Genomic DNA, 7,346 nt, shown 5'->3' with positions numbered 1-7,346 from the left:
GGCTCCTTCTCCTTTCAAAGAGGAAAACTTTGATGATCAAAAGCCCAGCCCGCCTCATTTTACCAAAGAAAGATGGGGAGGGCTTTCGGTTCTGCTTTTTGAGGTGGGAGCGGGAATTCTGGGGTGCTCCCGTCCACCAAAGGCAGCTTCACAGCAAGTCAAGGGAGTGCAAGTAGTTGGTTTGAAGAAAGACAACTTGGATGGTCAGCGGCTGAGGAGCTGAGGCACCTCCCATTCTGACACATCTTGCTGATGCACCTTGCCCACGTGGTGAGCCTGGCATGGGACATCCCTGTCTGACAGGATGAAGCAGATGGAGAGGACGAGCACCCCTGTTCCTGCCCGGGATGCTGGGTCGTGTCTGGTGCACGCTGGCGAGGTACTAACACCCACACAGCTATGCTTTGTGCCCATGAATTTATGTTTGCAACAGAGGTTTCACTGAAAAAACGGGAGCTCTTCTGCCACTTGGGAAGATGCCAAAGGAGAAAATAGAAGTGTGGACTAAAGGCCTTGAAACTAGCTCTTTTCCTTATCTTATCTGGATAAACTGGGGGGGTCAGGAGGTTGGCTGGCAGCGCTTTTGGTGACACAGGGAGGCTGAGAGCGACGTATGAAGTGCAACACCAGGGTGTGGTGGCTGGCTGTTAAGGGGTGGCAGGGGCTTTCTGGACAAATTTGGGAAATGTTGCCAGCAGGCTAGAAGGAAATTAAGCTAGTGGGATTGTTTGTGTGCTTCTGTACAAATCCTGGGAGTCTGAGGAAAACACACGCTAGGACATAGCACAGTAGGTGGGAAGGGGGTTGGTGGGGCAGTAATGTGGAGGTACAAAGGGCACAGACATGGTAGAAGGACCTGTGCCAGGGTGATGTGGGAGTACATACTAAATCCTGGAGTCAAATCAACCATCTTGCAGGAGAGGGGCTGGATCCCTTGGGGACCCTATTGTTGGAAGAAAAGCGTTGGGAGCACCTTCAGCTTCAGAGTATGACTACTTGGCTTCTGCCAGATAGAATAAAATAACAGAGAAGGGGGTGGTAGAGGATCCAGCAAGTGCGATACTGAAGCTTTCAAAGGAGCACACACAGAGCACATTTAACTACTTGAAATGGGGCAGCACAACAGCAACCTTCATAAAGTCAGATTGACAGGACAATATCTGCTGCATTGGTCCATCTTCCCCTGTCTCGCCCCGTGCTGGGATCAGGCAGGCTGTCCCAACCATCACCCCACTTTCTGAACATGGCTTGCCCCAAAACTGCTAGAGACAGTGCTGGCTGGAGCCCCAGTGCAGTGAAGTCCCCTTGCACTTCCAGCAGCTTGAAAGGAGCTTGGAGCAGCTGGAGGAGCTGTAGGCAAGGAGACAAGGAGCTCTTCCAGGACCTCATGGCATGCACAGAGCAGAGTAGGGTCCCAGCATGGCATTAGCTGCAGCAGAGGCCAGGAGCAGGAGTCCCTGGGAAGGCGCAGTGACCAGGAGTTGGGTATGAGCTTTCTCATTTCTGTTTTGTTTCTCTGGTTGTTTTATATTTTCTCAGTTAAAAATGTTAACTTAATTCCAGAAGCATGGAACTGCTGGTCCAAATCTGTATTGTTTTTGTTTAAACAAATGGCTTTCTTGTTTTTTTTCAATAAAGGCTTTTTGGTGTCATCTGGCCAATGCTTTCTGAGCATCCCCCTCATAGCAGAATTGTACCAGCTCAGCCAAAGGGGGTTGGGCTGTCCTTGAGCCATGGGGGGTGACAGCTGTAGAGAGGGAAGAGCTTTTTGTGGGGAGGGTGTTGGTGAGCAGTTCTTCATCCCTTGCGGTACCTGAACTCTCTGTTAAACTGCAAAACTGGGGGATGCTGCTGGAGGATTGTTTTTTAAGCTTCACTGCCTCCTGCTCCTAAGCCCTACTTGAAAGAGAAGCCCTTTGCAAACAGATCAGTGTCAGAAAAGCACCTTTAACCAGAAATGGGGCCCTTAAGCTTTTGCTTGTGTTTTTTAAGATCAGTTCAACACAGGACACTATGAAGAACACAAATTTGGGGGCTTATTTTGGGTAAACTGATGCCTTCAGAAGGCACTTGATGTTGCTCTGATTGTAGGGGGCATGACAATCTCTTTGTCTGAGCCCAAGGGGTGGGTTTTGTTTGGAGAAACCACCTTTGTGCCCTTTGTGGATCTGAAACAGTAAGTGAAGTGGATGGTAGCTCTAGGCATGGTCTGAGCTTGATGGTCTGGCAGAGATACCTTCCAAAGGCCGACAGAAATTAATCATGATGTCTAAAATTGAAGGAGCTTTTGACAAAAGAGACTTGTTGTTTGCAGGGAGGTGAAACGCTTTTATTCCCTTCAGGTGAGAAGGTATCATTTGTGGTTTGCGTGGGCCAAATGCCAAGTAGTTTTGGTAAACAGAGGGCACTCAATATCTTGCCGAGGGGGAAGAAAGGCCAGCCAGCTGGTCAGGCTCTGTCTTCTGCCTCTAAATCAGCAGAATTACCTTTTCCCCCAGAAACTCTTCAGGACAATTGCAGTTCACTAGCCAGAGGGGGCTTGGAAAAGAGGACAGGCAAAAGTCATCCTGTGAGGACGTCCTTGCTACAGCTGAGCAGAGGCTGCGTGTGGCTCTGGCTGGCAGGAGTGCCTGGAACCAGCTGGAAGTGCAGACCATGAGCTCGAGTCCAGCACCCTGCCTCTTCATACAGCGCTGAGCGGCTTGAATCCACCCCACCTCCTGCTCACCCCTTGGCTTCACAGGAAGTGTTGGACACAGCCCGGGGTGGATTATGTTACGGAGTTAAAATTTGCAGTGAGTAAAACCATAGTGGTTAAGCGGTGTTTCTTTCTCCATCTCTCCCAGTATCACCTGTAGGTGCTTTAGCTGCCCTTCCTCACTCTGTCTGGGACATGCTTCTGTCTTTGAAGGTTCCTTCTTGCATCTTCTCTATCCAACCTGACTCCTTCTGCCTGACTGGATTATCTGTTTCCCTCAAAGCACTTGGAAGACAGAGACTGTTTGTAATGATTGCAAGTCTTTTCCTTAGTTGAATTAGTCTTCCTGGGATATGACGCATGAGAAGCCATCAGCAGAACGTATGCAGCACTTCCACGCTGCTCTGGCTTCTCAGGAGCGAGAATGGCTTTGCTACGGCGTTTACTTAGGAGGACGTGATGTGCTCTGCCAAACGCAGTGGTGACAAACTGGTCCCTCTTTCCACGCTGGGGATACAGTGTGTTGGCAGGGTGGAAGGGTGGAAGGGTACTCAGTAAACAAGTTTCACAGCATTGGTGCGGTTTTGCAGGGTTATATCTCCTTGTAATGCTGGTTCTCCTTGTAACGTTGGTCGTAAGAGGAAATTTATGATGCCGTGTCCCAAAGGTACCCTTTAAAGCACCAGCTACTTTAACACTGGGAAATCATTTTTTCAAAAAACATTTTGAGAGGTTTGCAGTATTTCTCTTTTAGCAGTCACTTCATTAAAGATCTTAGGAACTGGAAGTCCTTGTAATATCAGTCATATGCTGTTCCCAAAATTTGAATGAAAGCCATATTACCAACACTTGGCCAGAAGTGTTTTTGCTGATGCTGTTCCAGCTGTAAGTAGTATATTCACAGCTCAAACTTAGGGAAGCCAAGGACTGCAGTCATGGCAGTGGGACCTCTGAGCAGGTAACTTGTAGGAAAACTCGGGGAGAGTTTTTGTTAAACTTTCTACTGCTTGTATTTTTCTCATGGGAGTGGTAGATAGGAGCTGGTTTTGTGGAGGAACAGGAGATGAGAGTAGCCAAAACCAGCAAAACTTAAGTTGGGGGAGGTGGGAAGCCAAAACAGGGCTTTTGGGACTCTACCACTCATATATAAGATCGCTGACTTCAAAGCCATAAGAGTAAATGCAATTCAAAGGTTTAATGACCCTTCAAAAAGCAAGGTCAGGCAGCATTTAAATCACCTGCTGGAGAGCAGCCTCTGCTCTGTGCTCCTGTAAATCATCCACCATTAACAGCGGAAACGTAGATCCATGAATACACATAAAAGCACAATTGCTTTGAGAAGAGCCGGTATAAGTTCCTGCTCACATGTGCAGCAGGTGACACTTCAGCCACTGACAGCCTCACCCCTGTCTGGCACCCTAGTCCTGGTCCTCACCATCAATGCTGCCAGTGGAGGGACAGGTTCTCCAAGAAAATAACAGACAAAGACACATAAACAGGCATTTGATACGATTTACACCAATAAATCAAATAGGAGGGTGTAAAATGGAATAGTGGACAAGTTGAATGGTGGTTCTTGTGCTGATTTTCTGGGAGGCAGCTTCTTCAACCTGCTGCACACATCTATCCTGTAAATGTGACAGTAACTTTAAACTAAAAAAAACCACCTAGAAACTCAAAGATGAGAAGAAAAGAGAACATAAGAAAAGCTGCTTCAGGGTACAGCCTGATGAGCTAAGAGCATTTCTGTCGTCACAAAGTAGCTTTTCCCATAAAAAGCAGATTAGAGCAAGTTGTTGAGAAAACGGTGGGACTACACTGCTTTGAATCAAGAGCTTCTCCTTGGAGCTGGTCTTCTGCTGAGCAACAAGTGGCTGCAGAGGCGCCGTCGGGAAGTCTTTTCCCTGGCCAAGAGGAGGGGCCACAAGAGTGCAACTGAATTTTCCTTTCCCTTGACAAACTAAGCGCTGCAGCACCGGGGAGGTATTTTGCTCAGGTTTTGCTGGATTTCTCCAGTCCCACTCACTCCAACGCCACTACCTCCAGGCCAGACTTTAGGAAGGGCCTTCTGATTTTTTGCAGAAGTTGGAAGCAAAGCTGAATTGCCAAACCCACCTCAAATCAAAGAGGCCAAAGGTAATGGCTCCCCAAACCTTGCTCTCAGTGCACAAGCCTTCAGGGGTTAAACTGTCACACAGCGGTTCATAAAATGCACTTTTGCTAGAAAACACTTATGTTAGCAGCTGCACCAGCAAGGTTACCACCAAAATATCCTTCTGGGCTTTTTACAGTCTTTGTTGGTTGGTGGTTTATTTGTTTTATTGTTGGTTTGTTGTTTTGTGGTTTGTTGTTGTTGTTTTTTTTTAAATCGTCATCCTGTTCTAAATCGGGGAGTGATTCATTCCTCTCTTTCTGTTTAATTTTACCTCGGCCTACTGTTTGCTGTTTCGGACGGAAGGAAAACTCATGGTTCAGTCATAACAGAAGGAAAATATGACTGTATAAACTTGGCCCTTGGAAGACAGAACTAGACCTGTTTCTGTCTTATTTAGCATAAAGAGTTTCTGTGTAAAGCTCGCATATAACACTTGAAAGAACAAAATCAATGAAGTCACCACAACATGCACTGCCTTAAAATTACCTATAGCTGAACTGACTTGCCCCATAGGTCCCTGATTTTGCTGGAGGGGGCAGCAGTTATCTTGCAGTGGGCACAAATGGATAGGGATAGCAATAACGAAAAATAATTTGATCCAGCAGCAGGGTCTGACCACGGTTTGAGGCCACATGGCTCTACTTTCAAGAAAAAGGTTTCTTCTCTGCTAGAATTAAGTACAAATACTTCTTGATCTAGACTTAGTGAGAATCATCTTCCTATACCAAAGTTGCTTAGGGAATTACCAGTGAAAAGGTCAGTGTGGTGAAAAGGGTGAGGGCTTCTATAGGTTAACACACAGGATCCGCTACCCAACCAAACCCAGCTGCTATAAGAAAGGATTTTTTCCAACCATGACATCTAATTTAGTCTGTTTGCAGGTTTTGAGCAGCTTTGGACAACAAGCTTTAGGTTGTGTTTTTTTTTTTCAAACGCAAACTGCAATATTTGTATTTGCTAATTGCTCTGGAGAGCTTTGCCAGGGGAAAGACTTTTCTTGCAAGTGGGAAGGAAGCTATTGTCAGTAGCGCTGGGCACACAGCTGCCGTTTGCATTTTCCACGTGGTTATTCACTCTTCCAAGCCCAGAGTTGTTCTGCACTGATGTAGTTTTGCCATTGGAAGTCACAGGGCAAACGAAAGTGTTGGGCCAGGAGCAGCTCTGAGCCTCTCAGCCCTGCCAAGCCTCAGGGCTGCGCTGGTGGGACCTGAGGCCGTCCCAGCTCTTCGGTGGGGACTGCCCTGAGGGGAGAAGTGCACCCTCACAAATATGATCCTGTCCCAAACCTCTCTGATTTCGGAAATTATTTGCTCTTAATGCATTGCCTGGGCATTGCGGAAACGCAGGATAAAACGCAAACTGTGTGTTGATACAAATTCTGTGTGGAGAACGAAGTACATTTAGTTCTTGCCTATAATTATAAACTGCTTTTAATACTATATGCAGTTATTAAATTGCATGTGCTACTAAGGGGAACAAATAGTTTGCGTGAAAATGAGGCACGCAGAAGGCAGGGATCTGAGTCTGTGTCATCCCCCAGGGGACTCTTGGGGGAGACGAAAGGGAATATTGGGAGAGAGAAAATATTGGGAGTTGTGAGAGGCAGGTGATGGGGTGGAGGGGGCTGTGTTAGATGACTGGGACAAGGCAGAAGCTGTTCTGGTGGAACAAAGAGATGGATATCAGCTTTCTCCTGCAAATGAAGTATGTTACACACCTGTTGATCTCCCCGCTCTGTTAGCCCATGTGTGACACCCCCCTCCTTTGCCTGGATTTGGCGCTCTATGCACGGCCCTGATTGCTGTTGAAAGGACTGAATCCATTGAGCAGGAAGTGTAACAGTGCCCTGGGGGTTTAGCCAATTCTTGGAAGAATGGGTGCGAAAGCAGGTCTGCTCCTGTTTCTGTTTGAAGCAGTCAGGAAGATGAAAGCATCTGTCCTGTTTTCAGCTGGGATAGTTAAGTTTCTTCCTAGTGGCTGCTGTGGTTTGGATTTAATATGAGAATAATGTTGATAATACATATTGTTTTAGTTGTTGCTAGGTAATGCTTATATTAAGTCAAGGACTTTTTCAGCTTCCCATAGAAGCTGAGAAGGAGCATAAACAGAACAAGCTGGCCAAAGGAATATTCCATACCACAGGTGTCATGCTCAGTACATAAAAGGGGGTTGGCCGGGGGAGGGCAGGAATCTGTGATCGCTGCTCAGGACAGGCTGGGCAATCGATCATGGGGTGGTGAGCAACTGTATCGCATCACAATTTTGTATATTAATTATTATTATTATTACTACTACTACTATTACTTCTTTTGTTACTGTTCTATTAAACCGCCTTTATATCAACCCATGAGGGTTTTTTTTTCCTTTTTCTCTCTCTTCTCTCTACCCTACTGGGGCTGTGGAGTGGGTGAACGCCTGTGTGGTCCTAGTTGCTGGTTAAACCACGACAGTCCTTTTTGGCCCCACACAGGGCACTCCTCACTTCCCCCTCCA

This window comes from Charadrius vociferus, unplaced genomic scaffold, assembly GCF_000708025.1.
Source record: "Charadrius vociferus isolate BGI_N301 unplaced genomic scaffold, ASM70802v2 scaffold953, whole genome shotgun sequence".
NCBI lineage: Eukaryota > Metazoa > Chordata > Aves > Charadriiformes > Charadriidae > Charadrius > Charadrius vociferus.
Note: the sequence above shows the minus strand (reverse complement) of the source record.